The sequence below is a fragment of the Amblyraja radiata genome, chromosome 33 (genome assembly GCF_010909765.2).
Source record: "Amblyraja radiata isolate CabotCenter1 chromosome 33, sAmbRad1.1.pri, whole genome shotgun sequence".
In the NCBI taxonomy this organism is placed as follows: Eukaryota; Metazoa; Chordata; class Chondrichthyes; order Rajiformes; family Rajidae; genus Amblyraja; species Amblyraja radiata.
The window spans coordinates 16192362-16213696 of record NC_045988.1 but is presented as its reverse complement, the minus strand read 5'-3'; the positions used below and the strand labels follow the sequence as shown (position 1 = coordinate 16213696).

The 21335-nt window shown below is 44.0% G+C and overlaps 1 protein-coding gene across 4 annotated transcripts in view; it reads left to right on the top strand.

Annotated features, from left to right (window-relative positions):
- The window catches only part of LOC116991390 (opioid-binding protein/cell adhesion molecule homolog), a 1877101-nt gene that overhangs the window by 1574118 nt on the left and 281648 nt on the right, over window positions 1-21335 (top strand). The window lies entirely within an intron of this gene.

Here is a 21335-nt window from a genome sequence, read left to right as displayed (position 1 = left end):
CTGGTGCGACATGAGTGGGGGAGGGATGGAAAGAGAGGGAATGCCAGGGTTACTTGAAGTTAGAGAACTTTGTGCTCACCATTCCTCAAATGCCAAAATTCATTATGTAGCCAAATGGCAGCATCACACACTGCCATGGCTGCCATTAGTCCGAAGAGCCCTGAGATGCAGTGAATAGGGATCTTAAGAAATTAGATGCATATAACATTTTACAGATCAGAAAATCCAGAAGATTTACAAGACAGGAATACAAAGAGTTTGATATGACGTCATGAAAGATGTCTGCTCCTGGTATGAAAATCTGTTTGCAATTGAGCAAGTTTCATCCTTTCAGTACAGGCTTGGTGAACTGTAGACTACGCTTCAAGGGAGCTTGTTCATCAAATGTGTTGGCAAAGCAGCATGTATGTGATCGATAATTGTCAACCGGATATTCCTGATCTGATTATTGGTGATCTATATTACTGGTGACAATTAGAATGTGGAGAGACTCACTTGGTTTGTTTTTGAAGGCTGGTGATCTTATAGACTCAGTTTGCTGATGATGCTTTGGAGGGGCGGTGAGCAGGACATCCATCAGTAGTCATTCACAAAGCTCAATCTCTAGTTGTATTGGATTCTGGTCGAGACCCTTCTTTACACTGACCTGCTGTGGTGTGATTAGAACTCTGGTGTCTGGATTGTCAAACCAGTTCTCTAGATTGTTGCTAGATTATTTTAACCAGGATATGGTTACTTTATAAATAAGAGCAGCGTAAGATGTTGTAAAATATCGCCAGCAGGAAGCAGTGAGTGGAAAGGCTGCTGGCTTTCACTGAGATATTACCTAAATGTGACGTCTTGCGTTGCAAAAAAAAGTTACAGAGTGCCAAGATCGTAAAGCATTCTTAGCAGAGGCCTGAACTTGCCTAACTCGCCAACCAGCAATGTGGTTTCTGTGAGCTGCACAAGAGGAGGAAAATATTAATATACAGTGGAAGTTGGAAAGTGATCTTGCTTTAGGTCAGATCTTGAAGCTGCAATGGAAGAAGAATTGTCACGTTGAGGTGATAGTTCAGTGACATTCAGCTGCTTTTTGCCTTCTGCAACTACCTTCTGCTCATATTCAATGAATTCTATTCTGCTCATATAAACAACTGTGACTCAGCGGTAGAATTGCTGCCTTACAGCGCCAGGGACCTGGTGCTGTCTGTCCGGAGTTTGTACATTCTCCCTGAGACCATGTGGGTTTTCTCCGGGTACTGCACTTCCCTCCCACTCTCCAAAGATGTATAAGTTTGTTGGCTTTAATTGGCTTTGGTAAAAATTGGATAATTGTCCCTAGCGTGTAGGATTGTGCTGTTATACAGGGGTGATCGCTGGTTAGCACGGGCTTAAGGGCCTGTTTCCACGCAGTATCTCTAAAGAATAAAGTCTAAATGAATGTGCGGCGGTATTGCCAGCTTCTTGAAGTATTGCAATAACAATCCAGAGGGCTAGACAAACAATGCAGATGTCTAAATTCGAGTCCCACCATGGCAACTGTAAAATGTAATATCCTAGAAATTAAAAAAAAGCTAGTCTTAAAGATGTGTGGAAGAGATAGAATAGAATAGGCAACTTTGTAATAAAGAGAAATGGTCAGCCTGCAGAAATGCTACTGCACCAACAGATTGCATTGTGTCCAGCTTAACCTTGCCTTCTGGCTGAAAATGATGGCAATAATTCTACTGTATTTGGATGGGTACTGAAATAAAGAATACTGCTGAAGCTACTGATGATACGTGTGGGAAGACCAGGATGAATATATGCCTATAGGTATCCAATCAGCTATGAAAGTGAGAGAAAGGGAGAAACATGATAGAAGATCTTGGAAAAGTTTTTTTTTAAATCAGTCTAGTTTAGAAATACAGCATATAACCAGGGCCTTCAGCCCACTGGGTCCACGCTGACCATCGATCACCCTTTCACACTCATTCAACATTATTTCACCTTCCAATCCCCTACACACAAGGGGCAATTTACCAGAGGCCAATTAATCTACAAATCTACTTTGTGATGTTGTAGGAAACCAGAGCACCCAGAGAAAATCCATGCGGTCACAGGAAGCCTGTGCAAACTCCGTACAGACAGCACCCGAGGTCAGGATTGAACCCGGGTCTCTGGCGCTGTGATGTAGCAGCTCTACAAACTATGCCACTGTGCCACCCGTCAATTGCATGCTGAAAATCCGAAATTAAAGCAGAATTTGCTTCCAGTGACATGCAAGGCGACTTCTGAGGAGAGAGAACCAGAATTAAGCTATTACCTCGGTAAACTAAAATAATCTCACCATTCCAGTATTCCTTTGTTTTCTCTATTCTCGAATACTTTCAATTGATCTGCATATCCTCCAGGCATATTCTGTATTTAAATAACTTTCACCACCCTCTGTCAGCCAACACCAGTTGTGCCATTCAGTCTCATGCCTTCCCTTATATTCTCCTGGCCCGTCCCCATTCCGGCCTCATTCTAACTACAGTCCATCAACCTAAAACATTGACTCTCCATTTTCTCTCTACAAATGCTTCCTGGAGTGCTGAGTATTTTCAATATTTATTAAAGAAGGACTAAGATTTCTAAACCAGTGTAGCAGTTGTGGTTCACCTGGAGAAAAGTAAAGGGCCTGTCCCACTTTCACGACCTAATTCACAACCGGAGTCTTTTTCCCAGAGTAGGGGAATCGAGAGGATATAGGATTGAAGGTGAGGGGGGAAAGATTGAATAGGAACCTGTGGGGTTGCTTTTTCACACAAAAGGTAGTGAGTATATGGAACGAGTTGCCAAAGGAGGTAGTTGAGGCAGGCACAGTTGCGACTTTTAAGAAACATTTGGACAGCTGCATGGATAGAACAGGTTTAGAGGGATATGGGCCAAAACCAGTCAGGTGGAATTGGTGTAGATGGGACATGTTGGTCGGTGTGAGTAAATTGAGACAAAGGGCTTGTTTCCACACTGCATGTCTCTCTGACACTCAGAGGAAACCCACGCAGTCTCGGGGAGAATGTGAAATCTCCGCACAGACAGAACACCAAGGTCAGAATTGAACCCGGGTCCCTGGTGCTGGGAAACACAACTGTGCTGCTCGAATCCTGTTCGAATTACATCTTGAAATGTCACATTGAGGATTTGCACTATCCTGACAGCTTTATTCAAGGTCATTTTAAATAGCAAATGTGTTTCCTCACAGCAAGGCAAGTGGGAAACTAAGCAGAATTGTTTAACCAAGTTGTGATATTCTTTTGCTATGTCATAGAGTGATACAGTGTGGAAACAGGCCCTTCAGCCCAACCTGTCCACAACAATGTCCCAGCTGCACTAGTCCCACTTACCTGCGCTTGATCCATATCCCCCCAAACCTGTCCTATCCATGTACCTGTCTAACTGTCTCTAAAACATGGGATAGTCCCAGCCTCAACTACCTCCTCTGGCAGCTTGTTCCACACACCCAGCCTTTGTGTGAAAAAGTTACCCCTCGGATTTCTATTAAATCTTTTCCCCTTCACCTTTTTCCCCTGAACCTATGTCCTCTGGTCCTGAATTCCCCTACTCTGGCCAAGCAACTGTGCATCTACTCAGATTTTTCCTCGCATGCTTTTGTATAAGATCTCTATTAGATCTCCCCTCTACAAGATTCCCCCTCATCCTCCTTCGCTCCATGGAATAAAGTCCCAGCCTATTCCAGGGGCAATGCAGCAGTGGGAATGTGAATTAAAATTGGCAACAGAGGACCATAACGGATGTAGCTCTGCAATGCAATCACCTTGACTGTGTTTGGTCACAGCAAAGTACAGGAGGCCAGTTCAAGATCACCTAATGCAGTAGACAAGGTTGAAGAAAGTGCAAGTGAATCTCTGTCTCATCAGGAAGGGCTATTTAGGTCCTTTGATGGAAGTGAAGGAGGTGGTGTAGGGCCAGGCGTTAAATCTCCAACGATTGCAGGCAAAGATGCCTGGATAAGGGGAGTGATGTGTGGGGAGATGATGAGCGAACCAGAGAGAGTGGTCCCTGTTGAGAGCAGAAAGAGGTGCGGAGGATTTCTTTTTTGTTTCCCAGTAAAATATCCAATGTTAAAAAAAAACATATTATTCCACTGTTAATTAAAAACTTAATTTAAACATTAGAAATGCATTAAAATTTTTGGTTAGTTTTAAGGAAGCTTCTCCTCCATGGGGAAAAAAAAATACTGGCTGGAAACTTATTCTAAAATCCATCAACAGAGATTTGAACCTTCAGGGAATTTGTCAGAGAGATTTATGAATTGCATGAACGACAAAGGCAGGAAACAATTTAAGGGTCTCAGAAATGTGATTGCAGCTGTTAGCATTATGGCATTCAGCATGTAATATAATTGCTACCTGCTCAATACCAGGGTGATGCACCAGTCGGTGCTATTCATTTACTGTGCTCCATTTTTGCTGGTGAGAGAGGGGAAGGGAAGATTATCGGATGACTGAGTCACTTAAAGGCAACTGCCAATTACTAAAGCCAGTATTGCCTGCTCTTGTTTGCCCAATTTACTAAAGACCAGAGCATATTCTAATAATGATTTTAGACACAAAATCATAAGTATGATTTTCAGAGGGGCCAGTTGAAGAATTAAGAATATTTGGATTTAAAGAATAGCTGGCAAAGGAAATGCACTCAGCGTTGATCGACCTGAGAGAGTCAGGAAGAAATACATTTAAATGAAAGTAGACACAAGAACTGTAGAAGTCAGAAACATATGCAAAAAATACAACGTGCTGGAGTAACTTAGCAGGTCCTGCAATGTTTCGGGTCAGCTCCCTTCTTCAAATAAATGAATGTTGTAATACAGTTGTGCAAAGTACAGAATGCAAAACTCTTATTGGTATCCAGACGTTTTATACTGTTTCACATATAATCACAATACTTTCATATCTAGTTTCATTTCAACAGTTTACATTCATAAGAGTCATAGTGATACATTGTGGAAACAGGCCTTTCGGCCCAACTCGCCCACACCGGCCAACAATTTCCCAGCTACACTAGTCCCACTTGCCTGCGCTTGGTCCATATCCCTCCAAACCTGTCCTATCAATGTACCTGTCTAACTTTCTTAAACAATGGGATAGTCCCAGCCTCGACTACCTCCTCTGGCAGCTTGTTCCATACACCCACAACCCTTTGTGTGAAAAAGTTACCGCTCGGATTCCTATCTTTTCCCCTTCACATTAAACCTATGTCCTCAGGTCCTCCATTCTGCTAGTCTGGGCAAAAGACTCTGTGCATCTACCCAATCTATTCCTCTCATGATCTTATATACCTCTATAAGAGCACCCCTCACTCACCTGTGCTCCATGGAATAGAGACCCAGCCTACTCAACCTCTCCCTATAGCTCACACCCTCTAGTCCTGGCAACATCTTTGTAAATCTTTTCTGAACTCTTTCAAGCTTGACAATATCTGGCAATCTCCAGGCACATTGGTTCTTTTGATTCCTGTTGACTATTTGGGGGTCTGTAGTACACCCCCAACAAGATCATCCATTTCTTGTTCGTCAGCTCCACACCTATAGCCTCACTAGATTAAGTGATTCGTAATGTCACCTCTGAACACAGCCGTGACATCCTCCTTAAACAACAATGCAACCCCCCTCCTCTTTTTCCCTCACCCGTCTCTCCTGAAGCTCCTGTACCCCAGAACATTGAGCTGCCAGTCCTGCCCCTCCCTTAACCAGGTTTACACAACGTCCCAGTCGTTTGTACCTACCATGCCCTAAGCTCATCTGCCTTACCCGTCAGGCTCCTTGCATTAAAATACGTGCAGTTTAAACCAACCCTCCTTCCTCGCTCTCCGCCTTTCACCTGCCTATTCTGTCCACTAACATTTCCCATACCATCTTCTAGCCTCTCATGTGCCTCTGTCCTGCATGAGATCCCACCCCGTCAATCTAGTTGATACCCTCCCGTGTAGCATTAGCATGAAGAAGGGTTTCGGCCCGAAACGTCGCCTATTTCCTTCGCTCCATAGATGCTGCTGCACCCGCTGAGTTCCTCCAGCAATTTTGTGTACCTTCCTGCTAAGATGTTGGTCACCATCCAGTTTAGGTGCAACCCGTCCCTTTTATACAGGTCACCCAGAAGACATCCCAATTATCCAGAAATCTGAATCCCTGCCCCCTGCACCAACTCCTCAGCCACACATTCATTTTCCTTATCTTCCTATTCTTACCTTCACTAGCACAAAGTACTGGAAGCAATCCTGAGATCACTACCCTGCAAGTCCTGCTTTTCAGTCTTCTACCCAATTCAGTAAATTCTTGTTGCAGAACCTCCTTCCTCTTCAGACCTATATCATGTGTGCCAGCATGCACAACAACCTACGGCTGCTCCTCATCACACTTGACCTGGACCCTGGCACCAGGGAGGCAACACACCATCCTGGAGTCTCGCCTGTTTCCGCAGAATCTCCTGTCCGCACCTCTGATTGGTTGGAATCACAGCCCTAGCTACCTCAATCTTGTCATGTTGTCCGCTTCCAAGTGGGCGTACCTGTTTTCAGTAGGTACAGCCACCGGGGTGTCCTGCGCTCCACGTTTACTGTTTCTCACAGTCACCCACCTTCGCTCTTCCTGTATCATTGGTGTGACAATCTCACTGTAGGCCTTGTCCAGGAAACTCTTGTTTTCCCAGATGGCCCCGAAATCATCCAACTGCTGCTCCAGTTCCCCAACACATTTATGCAGGAGCTGCACCTGGACACAATTTCTGCAGGTGTAGTTTCCAGAACCACCAGCGTGTTTACTCAATTTAGGTAAATATGTCAGTGAGTTCGACATAGTGCTGATCTTTCAGCCTTGACTAGTTTAATGTTACCTGTAAGGTCCAGATTTATTCCAGAAGTTTGCCATAAAAGATAATCTGCACTATTTTACTTTGTGGGATGCTTACCCTCACATAATTATTTACCTAAATAGAAAATGCTGGAAATACTTGACGGATGAGGCATTATCTGTGAACAGGGAAATAATGCTAATATTTAATGACAATAAACTTTTATCTGGTGGAGGGTCATTCATCTGAAAAATTAGCTTTGTTTCTTTCATCAAATGTGTTGCCTAACCTGCTGAGTGTTTCCAGCAATTTCTGTTATTTGAAATTCCAGCATCTGCAGTATTTAGTTTTTGCCATTATTATTAACCCTAATTATATTTCTTCTTCACACATTTGTTTATTATGGCTGCTGATTATTTTATAATTCATCACAAGCACCTGCATGATTTAATCATTGAATCTGTGAAGACTTTGCACCTGAGCTCAATTGTAAATCAGTATTTCAGTGAATTAAATTTACCCCAGTGGAAACCCAATAGAATCTGCTCCATTATTTAGCTTGAGTGGCTATGTATCTCACACAAACGATAAATCTCTCTGAAAGAAAAACAAATCAGTGGTGCATTTTGTCAAAGAGTAAGTCTGCTGTGTAATAGATTGATGACGCAAAGGAATATTGCATGGTGACAACTGCTACTGGCCATGTTTGAAGCAGAGACCTATCTATGAAGAGAGGCAACAACAGTTGAGTTAATCATTGTAGGTTAGTCTTGTCATCCTTCTGCAGACTGGTTATAGACTATGTTTGAGAAAAGGTTACTCTCTTTGCTCTTGGCATGATGCATTTTTCATGGTTCTGGCACTCTTCTGCTCAGTAAAAATTAAACTCAATTTTAAATCAATTTTGTTGCTGGGTAATAAAATTTTATTTCCATCCCACCTTTCAAGGGCAGGTGGGACTAGTGTCGGTGGGGCATCTTAGTTAGCATGGGCAAAGTGGGTCGAAGGACCTATTTCTGTGCTGTATAGGAAACATAGACATAGAAAATAGATGCAGGAGTAGGCCATTCAGCCCTTCGAGCCAGCACCACCATTCAATATGATTATGGCTGATCATGGCTGATCATGCAAAATCGGTACCCCAATCTTGCTTTCTCCCCTTATCCCTTGATTCCGTTATATCTATATCTAACTCAATGAATCTAACTGTATTAATCTATTTCTATGAAATCTATGCTAAATGATCTGATTTCTGCCCTTTTTAAGAGTTCTGCTTAATTTGTGGAGTGCTCCTTGTACACAATTCTATAATAAATAAAACAAAAGAGATATATTATGTTAAGTAAGACATCATCAACAGGCATTGTGGATACCAGCTATTATGCAAGGCAAAAACCAAAACCATGCAAGAGGCATCAACTTAAAGGTGGCTTCCACACGTGTATTTGGTACCAATAGCATCAGTATTTGTGATGGGCAGACAACATAACCTCAACATAACTCTGTGACTTCCATCTATAATTGTTACGACTCCCGAATGCAGGTACTTCAGAGCCGCGTAACATAATTCAAAAACCAGGTTCAAGTTCAAAAATAGTTTTAATTATTCAATGGAACACAAAAACCCAAACCTGATTCAAACAACCCAGTCAGGGATATGGATGAACTAACAAACAATTTAACAATGCTCCAGCTAGCCACGTGATGGACCGTCGAACCGGAGACTCTAAAACCTGCCTAAAGAGATATAACCCTGAAACAAAATACACGAAAACACTAACGTCAGCCCTTATCCGTCCCAATTCAATATTTGTTAACAAGGAATGGTGAAAGTACACAAAGTTCTATGCCATGTGGCCAGGCCTTCTGCAGCTCACACCAGCAGACTGCTCACAGGTCAGGGTCGACGAAGAAGAGAGAGAATCCTGGGAGATTCTGGTATTTAAGCTTCAGATGAGTCACCCGTCACCTGATGCAGCTTGGCCAATCGGGTACAGGAGCCTTTAACCCCGTGATTCCTGACTCACAGCCACGCCTGCACTCATGAGAAAACAGAAACAGGTGAGTACCCTATAACACCAGTAGAGGGAGCGCATAACACCCCCACCCTAAGATACTGAATAAGTTTCTGAAAATGAACTAAAAAAACACCACCAAATTTCAGCAACTATTCAGTAGCACACACATCACTGGCGCGACAATGCATCAGCCAAGACATTATCTTTGCCACGGATATGCCTGATCTCCAGGTTGTAGTCTTGCAGCTGCAAACTCCAGCTCATTAACCGCTGGTTCTTATTCTTCATTCTCTGCAAAAAATACCAAAGGATTATGATCCGTGAGTACGATGACAGGGACATTTGAGGAGCCAACATAAACCTCGAAATGATTCAGAGACATTAAAACAGCAAGGGTGTCTTTCTCAATGGTGGAGTACCACTTCTGATGACGATTAAACTTCTTAGAGAAGTATGAAACTGGATGCTCCACCCCATCTGAATCATCCTGTAGAAGAACTCCACCAACCCCACGATCACTAGCATCCACTGCCAGCTTAAATGGACGCTCAAAATCAGGTGCCGCAAGCACAGGTGCGCGCACCAGAAGACTTTTAGTATGATCAAAGGCTTGTTGACACTCTGCGGACCACACAAAAGCTACCTTCGGACTCAGCAAATCCGTCAAAGGGGCAGCCACCACAGAGAAGTTTGGACAGAATCCTCTATAGTACCCAACCATAGCCAGATACCTACGGAGTTCAGTCCTAGAGGCTGGAGCAGGAAATGCGACAATATGCCCCACCTTTTCCTCGAGAGTGCGAACCTGACCCCGGCCCACTACCTTACCCAGATATGTTACCGTGGCCTGGCCAAACTCACACTTCCCCAGATTGATCGTTAGGTTTGCCTCCGCTAGACGATGAAATACCTCCTTCAGATGACCGATGTGTTCGATCCACGACCTGGAGCACACAACCAAATCATCAAGGTATGCCTCACAGAAGGACAAACCAGACAATACAATGTTCACCAACCGTTGGAAGGTTGCCGGCGCATTGCGCATCCCAAATGCCATTACCGTGTACTGAAGAAAGTCATCAGGTGTAACGAACGCAGAGATCTCCCTCGCCCGCCTAGTCAAAGGAACTTGCGAATACCCTTTTAACAAGTCCAACTTAGACACAAAAGATGCACTTCCCACACGATCTACGCAATCCTCCATCCGTGGGAGAGGATAGCAATCCGGCTTAGTTACACCATTCACTTTCCGAAAGTCCGTGCAAAACCTGTCCTCCCCATTAGCCTTCGTAGCCAGTAGACACGGAGAACTCCACAGACTACAACTAGGTTCAGCAATGCCATGCCGCAGCATATAGTCAACCTGACTCCTTAGACGATGATGCTTGTCAGGGTTGACCCGATACGGATGCAGTTTAATTGGCGCAGCACCGGCCACGTCAATGTCATGCTGCAGCACAGACGTCTGAGAAGGCACATCTGAGAAAAGTGACCCATTTTACTCCACCAAAGCAAGCAGGTCACCCCGCTGACTTCCAGTCAAATGAGACAACCGCAAGGGAAGCGCCTCCAAAGCCTCAGAGTTACTCAGCTTTCCCTGCGTCACTGCCACAGACAACCGTGTCTCCCCCACATCACCACCCGTGTCAGGGGGCAGCACCACTGCAGCCAAAACAGGCTTAGACGAAACCGACGGACACAGCTCCTCCCCATCAACCTCCACAGGCTCCTGCTCATGGTACTGCTTCATCATGTTGACATGACAGAGCTGAGTCTTATGCCTCCGATCAGGGGTACCAATAACGTAATCCCTCTCACCAACCTCCTTAACCACCTGATAGGGACCGCTATACCGAACCTGCAGACTGGAACCAGGAATAGGCAACAACACCAGGACCTTGTCACCTGGAGATAAATTCCTACTAGAAGCCTTCCTGTCGAACCAGTCCTTCATCCTAGACTGAGCAGAGCAAGATTACCCATTGCCAGTTTGCATGCCCTCCTCAGTCTAGACCGAAAAGTACAGACGTGGGTCTAAAATACTACGGTTTGTATCCTCCTGCAACCATTTCTCCTTCAGGACCCTCAACGGACCACGTACAGTATGCGCGAACACCAGGTCAGCAGGATTGAACCCTAATGACTCCTGCACGACCTCACGCACCGCAAACATAACTAGATGAACCCCCTCATCCCAGTCTTTTTCAAACTCCAGGCAGTAAGTCCTCAACATAGATTTCAAAGTCTGGTGAAACCTCTCGAGAGCTCCCTGGCTCTCAGGGTGATATGCACTGGAGTAACAATGCTTAATATCTAACAACTTCATTACCTGACCAAAAACCTTCGACATGAAGTTGGAACCTTGGTCACTCTGCACAACCTTGGGCAAACCGAACAATGAAAAAAACTTAGTGAGAGACTTCACAATGGTAGGGGCAGTAATTCTACGCAAAGGGGCCACCTCCGGAAAGCGGGTGGACGCACACATAATTGTCAATAAAAACTTGTTGCCCACCCTCGTCCGAGGTAGAGGACCCACACAATCAACTAGTATCCGCTCAAACGGCTCACCGACCACAGGGATTGGATATAAAGGCGCAGGAACAATCGATTGGTTCGGCTTTCCTGCCACCTGGCAAATGTGACAACACCTGCACTGCCGTTTCACGTCCTTTTTCAACCAAAAAAAAGATACGGTCATACGTCTTATTGACCCCCAAATGTCCACACAGAGGACCATCATGAGCCAAACAGAGTATCTCGTCCCCATACCGACGAGGTATCACAACCTGATCAACCACGCTCCAATCATCATGCCCAGATATATCCAAGGGAGACCACTTTCGCACCAGTAAGCCATCACTTAGAAAATATCCCTTTGCTGTGGAATCCATATCCCCCTCAGGCACTGCGCAGTCGAACAGATCAGATAAAAACTGGATCACTCTTTTGCTCCTCAACCAGCCGGTCATGTGACAGTGACACCGGCACATTTCCAGACACTACCCCATCTTGAGATGTAGAAACACCCTTCACAACACAGGATCTATCATCCTGATCCCCAAAAATGCTCTCACTCAGGTCCACGACATCCTCAAACTTCGCCTGGCTCTTAGCCATAGCCCTCGTGACAGCACAAGCTGCGAAGACCCTCGGATGCTGCATAGCCAATCTATCATGACTCTGCACCATCGGAACAGCCGTCACCTCAGGAGTAACTAAACTCTACCTCCTGCCAAGTCATTCCCCAAAATCACAGAAACTCCCCCAACGGGAAAACACGGCTGTAACCCAAGTTACCCGGCCTGAAACCAACTCGGACTCGAGACTCACGGTATGCAAAGGCACTACCATGTCATCCATCCCGAATCCTACCACTGGGACACTTGACCCAACCGATGATTCCCCAGAAAACGGCAGTACACTATCCAATATAAAGGACTGAGTAGCACCAGTATCACGCAAGATGGATACTGGAACTCTATCACCCCCATCCTCTAGAGAAACAAAACCATTCATGAGGAATGCAGAATAATACCTACACTCATCAGACTCAGGCACCTCAGGCACCACAGGTGTCTTCTGTGTACCCACCAAAGCCACAGGCTTTGCATCCTTCTTTTTCAGAACGGGACACAAATTTCCGTCAACCTTATCAGCTTGGACCTCCCCCTGTATCAACGTGCTGCCACTTGCAGGCACAGAAACAGCTTTGACACTGCCACCGGTGACACCACCACGATCAACCGGCCGTGCACCAAAACTATAGGAACGCCCAACAAAATCAGATTTATGAGTCAATACATACTCATCTTCCAACACCGCGACCTTAGACACCTCATTCACCTTCTGCTCATTAAGGTAAATAGCAACCCTCTCAGGGAGACAGTTCTTAAAGTCTTCCATAATCATCAAGGCCCGCAGTAGCTCAAAATCCTTCACTCCTTGAGAAGCGCACCACCTGTCAAAAAGTGCCTCCTTCTCCCTAGCAAACTCCACATAAGTCTGACTATCAAACTTCCTAAAGTGCCGGAACTTCTGCCAGTACGCCTCTGGAACTAATTCATAAGCCCTTAATACTGTAGACTTCACACACTCATAGTCCAGACTGCTTTCAACAGACAAATACGAGTACACCTCCCGTGCTTTACCCACAAGGACACACTGCAATAGCAAGGTCCACACGTCCTTAGGCCACTTCAAGGACAAAGCCACCCGTTCAAACACTGTGAAATACTTGTCCACATCCTTCTCACTAAACGGGGGAACCAGGCGGATGTTCTTGCTCATATCAAACTCCCGTTCCCTAGAAGAAACCCGGGAGGCATCCAATTCCTTCTCCCGCAGCCTAATCTCTGCCCTCTTGGTTTCCTCCTCAAGTCGTTTCATTTCAAGAACATGCATTAGCTCATCCTTTTTCATGGCCATTTTCTGTGACTCAAGCTCCATCTCCTTCAACCTAATGACTGCCTCCATGTCCTGACCAGGCTGTATAGAAGATGGAGGACTGACTGTACAACCAGGCAATACCTCACTTTTCACCAAAGCAGACATAACACCGTCTTTATAGACTGTTTCTTCGAATGCTTATCAATAGACACGCCATAGTTATCCGCCAGCAAAATCAAACTCTCCTTAGTACACCTATCAAACAACTCCTGACAAGGAGCCTCAACAAAGTCTTGCACCTTAAATTCCATATCAAATGTAGCACCAAACCACCAGCTAAACTCTGGGCACAAATGCTACCACTAACAGGGAAGAAAAAATTCCCTCACAACTCACAGACTTCCTCAGTCACCAGAAGCCTACCAAAAAAACCCCCCAAAAACGTCTAGGGTCCTCAAAACTTAGGACGAGCCCCCATTTTGTTACGGCTCCCGAATGCAGGTACTTCAGAGCCGCGTAACATAATTCAAAAACCAGGTTCAAGTTCAAAAATGTTTTAATTATTCAATGGAACACAAAACCCAAACCTGATTTAAACAACCCAGTCAGGGATATGGATGGACTAACAAACAATTAACCAGTGCTCCAGCCAGCCACGTAATGGACCGTCGAACCAGAGACTCTAAAACCTGCCTAAAGAGATATAACCCTGAAACAAAATACACGAAAACATTAAGGTCAGCCCTTATCCGTCCCAATTCAATATTTGTTAACAAGTAATGGTGAAAGTACACAAAGTTCTATGCCATGTGGCCAGGCCTTCCTCAGCTCACACCAGCATGATGCCACAGAGAAGCAGGGTTATGATCGATGTTTCAGTACACACTTATGTACATAAGTGCAAATTTCATTGAGCAATTTTAAATGCAGTGTATGGGGGAAAAAAATAATTATGCATTGGGGCCAGTGTTGACAAGGATTGACAAAAGATCCAGAAAAATAAACATGATAAAAATCGTTGCGTTTAGGATTTGGAATGCATTGCCTGTTTTGGTGGTGGGTACAGATTCAAGTGCAGCACTGCTGGTAGTGTTGCTATCTTACAGCATCCGAGCCCAGGCCTCAAGACAGATTGACACAAATAAATATAGTGTTTCCTTGATGTGCCATTCCATTGTACGTGAATGAAAAATAGTGATATTTAGCTCTACAGATCAGGTGAACCCATTGGGATTAATTTAATTTGCTTTGAGAGAATACTACAAGCTCAATTGGCCAATTGGTCATCTTCTGCATTCTTCTATTCCTTGAGGAGAAAGTTTGCAAAAGTCTGTATTTTGTTTGACAGCAGAAACACATATTGGTGAGTTTTGGACGGTTGAGGCACTTTGTCAACCAATGTCAACTGAATGACATCCTCTTCTAGATGTCGTCTCAAATTACTCCCCAAGGGATCTGTTATTTCTGAACATGGCATTAAGAAGGCATTGTTGGAGAGGGGCTTCTTGAGGTGAGTTGAGAGATTCCAAGTTAGAGCATAGTGGTGCAGCTGGTAGAGCTGTTGCTTCTCACCTCCAGAGACCATGACCTTGGATGCTGTCTGTGGAGTTTGCATGTTCTCCCTGTGAATGGTGTTTGTTTCCTCTGGGTGCACCAGTTTCCTTCCACATCACAAAGACAAGGGTTTATAGGTTAATTGGACTCTGTAAAGTGCCTCTAATGAGTAAGAGTTGGATGCAAACATGGGATAATATAGAACTAGTGTGGATAATATAGAGCTAGTTAGGGCGGCATGGAGGCGCAGTGGTAGAGTTGTTGCCTTACCTGAGTTCGATCCCGACTACGGGAGCTGTCTGTATGGAGTTTGTACATTCTCCCCATGACCGCGTAGGTTTTCTCCGCGATCTTCGGTTTCCTCCCACACTCCAAAGATGTACAGGTATGTAAGTTAATTGGTTTGGTAAAATGGAAAAATTGTCCCAGGCTTGTGAAGGATAGTGTTAATGTGCTGGAATTGCTGGTCGGCACGGACCCGGTGGGCTGAAACTCTTGTTTCCACGTGTTCTCTCTAAACTAAACTAGTGTAAACAGTGATTGAGCCAGCTGTCATACTATCAATCATCTTGAAGAGGGAGGAAAATCTGTGGAATCATCCACCCTGAAGGATTGTGAAGGGTTGATTATAAGGACATTTTATTTTTAAAAATTGACACATTTTTGAATGATTGGGGAATTGAGGGCTATGGAGAACAGATCTGCCATGATCATATTGAATGGTGGGGCAAGCTTGAGGGGTTCCGATTATCTGGTGGTCTTTTCTGATTGACCTCCAGAGTATAAAGGCAATAGCTGGAGGTTTAGGTTGACAGTAAAATAAAAAAAGGTGGGTGTAAGTAGGTTCTGAAATTATTGGAATATGTGGTGTGCGGTTCGGTTGGCTCTGGGACTGAAATTGCGAAAAAGACAAAGCATGTTTCTGGTGGGATTTAAAAATAAAGATGAACATCTCACACTCAACTCTCTGGAGCACAGAGGCCATTGGAACTTGAGAGATTTCAGAATAAATGCAATCCAGTACTTGTTGCAAAAGACCTGGGCTATAAAATTCAATAAGAATGTGAAGGCAGGAAAATTGATGAAAAAAGCATTGAAAAAACACATCCTCAGGATACTCGATGTGTTGAAGTGGATTTAAGATAGGAATTCAAAGAGCAGCGTTCAATTGTTTTTTTGTGCCATGAATTCAGCTTGAGAGTCAGCAGTGATTGAATAATTCAAAGTAAATTTATTTTTAAGAAATAGGTTAGGAAAGAGAAGTATTTCTTTTGGAATGCTGAACGTATAGGGAATATCAAAGTTAGTTAATGGTAGCAATTTGCAGTGCATTTCAGTCAATTTGGAGCTGAATTGTTAGAACTGGGCACTTACAGGTAACCACATGGATGATAAAAGGAAAATTGAATACCCTGTGAATAATGGTTCAGTGATGTGAGGAAGGCGTACTGTATCATGAACCTTCCCACAATCTCCAACTTTGCACTACTTGAGAATGATTCCCATTGGCTTCTAAATCTTGTATTATTTATTTTATCCCAATAAACAAATCATTAACTAGATAAATATAATTGCTTGAAAACTCGCACATTAACAATAATGGCAGCACGAGTAAAAAGTCCTAGTGGCGGCGCAGCTCTGGCTGCAGCGGCTCTCCGGCGGTCCTGTTTGTTTTGTGTTTTTTGGGTTGTTTATTTTCGTTTTGGTTAGTCTAGTTTTGGTTTTTAGTTTGTGTTTTTTGGGGGGGGGGGGTTGAAACGGGGCTTGCTGTCTCTCCCTGCGGGGGAATGCGACTTTTTTGTCGTATTCCCATTCTCTGCCTCCGTCTGCGCTGAGGCCTAATGGCGGAGCTGGCGACCTCGAGGCTCAGGAGGCAGAGCCCGCCAGGACTCGCACTGAGCTCGCTCCCGTGAGGACGGCCCGGCTCGGGGCTGGAACAGGGCTTTCGTGAGGGGCTGTGACGGCCGGCCCGAGGAAGGAACGGTGCTCCCGTCGGAGTGGCCGAGCTCGGGGAGGTACGGCGTTCCCAGTCCGAGGGAGGAGTGGTGCCCGGTCGGGGCGGCCCAGCCCGAGGGAGGAGCGGCGCCCAGTCGGGGCGGCCCAGCCCGAGGGAGGAGCGGTGCCCGGTCGGGGCGGCCCAGCCCGAGGGAGGAGCGGTGCCCGGTCGGGGCGGCCCAGCCCGAGGGAGGAGCGGTGCCCGGTCGGGGCGGCCCAGCCCGAGGGAGGAGCGGCGCCCAGTCGGGGCGGCCCAGCCCGAGGGAGGAGCGGCGGCCTGGCGCGAGGCTGAGACGGTGGCAGTACTCACGTGAGGGCGATCCGGCTCGGGGCTGGAACGATGCTCCGGGGGCTGGGACGGCAGTTCTGGTGGCGGTGGCCTGAGACCGGGTTCGGCCGCGGGCCAGCGGCTGCGTCAGCAGGTCTGGTGAGCGGCAGCTTCGACTACCCCGGGCCGTGGTGTTTGAGCCGCGGGACAGGTTTTAACATCACCCGGGGGGTATCGCCTCAGCGCAGAAGGAGAAGAGGAGGGAAGAGACTGCAGCCCTAAGACTTTTGCCTCCATCACAGTGAGGAGATGTTGGGTGGACTCACTGTGGTGGATGTTAATATGTGTTTATTGTTGTTTTTTTTTATTGTATTGTATTGTATGTATGACTGCTTCAATTTCGTTCAGACTTCGGTCTGGATGACAATAAAAGGCTATCTTATCTTATCTATCTATCTTAAGAGAAATTATCTGCAGTGTTAAAATGTGTATTTCTGAAATTTCTAGCACTTTGATTAGTTTCCCAAACATATTCATGATCATCTCAGGGGCAAGACTTCATCTGAGAGCAAGGGGTGTAAACACAGACCAAGTAAGGGCATTCAGAAAAATAGTTTACTCCATAATACAGTGGAGTATGGGACAGTATAATCAATTTCAGAAGGTACGCAAAAATGCTGGAGAAACTCAGCGGGTGCAGCAGCATCTATGGAGCGAAGGAAATAGGTGACGTTTCTGAATCAATTTCAGTTCTAGTTTATTGTCACATGTACTTTGTACTGTGAAAAGCATTTGTTGTGTGCTAACCAGTCAGCAGAAAGATAATGCATGATTACAATCGAGCCATTCGCACTGGACATATACATGATAAGGGAATAACTTTTAGTGCAAGGTAAAGCCAGTAAAATCTGATTAAAGATAGTCCAAGAGTCCCTAATAAGGCAGATAGTACTTTAGGACCGCGCTTGAGTTGCGGTAGAATGATTCATTTGCCAGATAACTGCTGGGAAGAAACTGTCCCTGAATCTGGAGGTGTGCATTTTCACACTTCTCTCTACCTCATCATTAATCAATTGACAAGAAAGAACAATGCGTGGAGACTGGAAAATTCACAGGACAAATTAATTATACATGTGGTGGCGTTAAACTAGTCCATGCTAGGGGGTCACATTCCATTATTGCCTCTGGTCCTGCGGCCAAGAGAAATGGAACTGTTGTTGTTGTTCCAACCTTACGGTTGGAACTGCCTTTCAAGCAAGGGCCACTGTTGTAAGGAAATTAGATCGCTTCATGAGAATTAATGACCCCATGCATATGCCACAAGTAATATTGGTATCTTAAATTCCATCCACACTCATTTGCCAATCACAATTCCAGTTTTAACAGTCAGAAATGGTGATTATTTTGTCTTCATATATGCTTTGAAATAGTTTATTGAAAACAATTTCCCCTTATTACAGAGGACGAGGTATGCAGGACGAAAGGGCCTGTCCCACTTTGGTGTCATTTGCGTGTCACGTAGGTGGCACCGTGTGTCGTGACACGTAACTGATGTTGCGTAAATGACACGTAAATGACGCCAAGTGGGACAGGTCCTTAAGAGACATATTTTTTTTTCACTCAGGGTGCTGAACCTGTGAAATTCACCATCATGGAAAGGGTTTTGGTTTATTATTGTCCCATGTACCCAGATAAAGCAAAATACTTTGCATTGCTTGTTATCCAGGAAACTTAAGCTATTCACGATTTTGATCAAACCATATACAAGTTCAAAGCAAAAGACATAAACGTCTGGAGTAACTCAGCGGGTCAGGCAGCATCACTGGAAAACATGGATCGATGACATTTCCCTTCAGCCACCCTTCTTCAGACTGAAGATTCTCATACATGAGTACAACACGGAGCGCAAAAAGACAAAGGAATTAAGTATAGATTAGAATGTTACAATGACAGAGAAACTGCAAATTAAAAAAAAAGTTCCTCCATTGTTCTCCCCTCCCCTTACCTCACGGCGGTCCCCCACATCAGGTTAGTGGCATTGAAGAGGCTTTTAGATAGGCATTTGGAGGAATGTCAATTACATGCAGGGAGAGGATCATGGTATCATTTTCAGCACAGACATGATGGACTGAAGGGCCTGTTTCTGTGTCAAACTGTTCCATGCCCTAATCAATTATTGATAACATTATGAAAGATTATGTGGAAATAATATAATAGCAGGTTAAAATTGCATAGCTGTAGGCTGTGAAGCTCTCTCAGCTTTAACCAGACCTTGCAAAATTTATATGTTTGCATTCGCGGTATGCTGTTCACTAATGAAGTGAATTGTTGATTCCAAATATTCTCTGTACTTTCCTTCCTTCAGCATTCTCGAGTGGTTTAGGACAACCTCGGGGTTTGAGAATGTGCATTATTGAGAACCAATAATAAATCCACACTATTCTTACTGCAAACTACCCTAAAGGGCCTGTTCCACTTAAGCGATTTTTTTCGGCGACTTGCTGGCACCCGTCATAGTCGCAGCAGGTCGCCGAAAATTTTCAAAAATGTTGAAAATCTAGCGGTGACCAGAAAAAGGTACGACTACTCACGACCAAACAGGCGTCATATATCGGCACCCGTCATAAACAACTATATTATTTCTTAAACGACATGTGGTGATGCCTGTATGTGGTATGAGGGTGATGCCTGTATGTGGTATGAATGAGTTGTAATAGCACATAGCTATAATTTCTACTTCTCTAACTCTGGTTTCATAAAAATAATAGGTGGATTGTAATTCACTTTGAAAAATACTTAAATATAAGAATTTACGATAATATTTTTTGAACATTAGTTTTACTTCAAGAGGCATGTGTTCCATTGTTAGCTCTTGTGAAGAGTTTAAAATTCTAAGCTTAAAATTTGCTTCTTCCTTTCGTTACATGTCCTAAATTGAATTATTACTGGACAGAAATTTTAAAAGTTATTTCTGAAGTCATCAAAGTTAAATTGGACCCTAACCCAAAGCTAATAATATTTGGAATTCCGGATTTACATCTATCACTTACAGTAAATCAAAGAAATTTCTTTGATTACTGTTTGATAATTGGGAAAAAAATCATATTGAAATTTTGGAAGGGAACATTATCCCCCACAACCAAAATGTGGGCAACAGAGATGATGGAGACGTTACATCTGGAAAGAATTAGATTTGTCCTATTGGACAAGTATAATTCTTTTGAACAGATATGGTCTCCATATATACAGTATTTAGAGAAGTAGCTGTTCTTGGCAACACAGCTCGGCGTGCACCCTGCGGGATTTGGTGAGAATAATTCATTTTTATATTGGAATTAACATATATGTCTTTATTGATACTATCACTTGTAGTAGTGTTATTAATAATACATATTGTGGTTTCTCAATTTTTTTTTTTTTTTTTTTCGTTTCTCTTTTCTTTCTTATATATAATCAAATTATTATTTAATCACTCTCTTAATGATTTATAACTGTTCTATTCTTTCTCTATCATTATTTCTAAAAAAAATAGTAGATAAGTATTACTAGTGTTTTACTTAATGCAAATTGAATTAATTTGATATAAAGTTGTTTGAAGCATTGTAATTGATTACCTTTAATAAAAATATATATTAAAAAAAAAAAAATTTGCTTCTTAAACAATGTCGGCTTGCTCTCAGAATATCCTCGATGTATTTGGCTGTGCAGCCAACCAGGGATCTCGTTGAACTAGTAAACGAAAGCAACGATCAACAGAACTGGAGAAGCTTGCACCACAGTAGCTCAATCTTCGTGGGTGAATTGTTCAAAGTTGACAGCGTCGTGAATTCACTATTGAACGTGAAATCCAAGCCACAACACCAGTGCAGGATACAGTGAATGATCCCCCTTGGTACAGCTCATGTAGAACATCTGTGGAATTTGTTCATTTCTGCCCCAATCATACACAAATAATGTCAAGATACTGCAATGTGTTGACAGGCCTTGCAGTTGCATGTTGAATACAGCATCTAATTGCTTGTTATATGGGCATTATTTTCTTTTATGTGTCAATGATATATCTGGTGGAAACCTTGGTGGAAGTCGCAATGAAAAATCAAGTGTCATTTTCATGATTATCTTGGGTGCTTAGTTCATAAACCCATTGGTATGGCATTTCCAATGAGAGGGAATATGAATACAGTCTGCATGACTGATATTTCTTAATGGGCCTGTCCCACTTAGATGACTCTTTAGGCGACTAGGCCAGGGACTAGTTTTAATGGCATTCATCCATGGCACCTGGCGACAACCTAT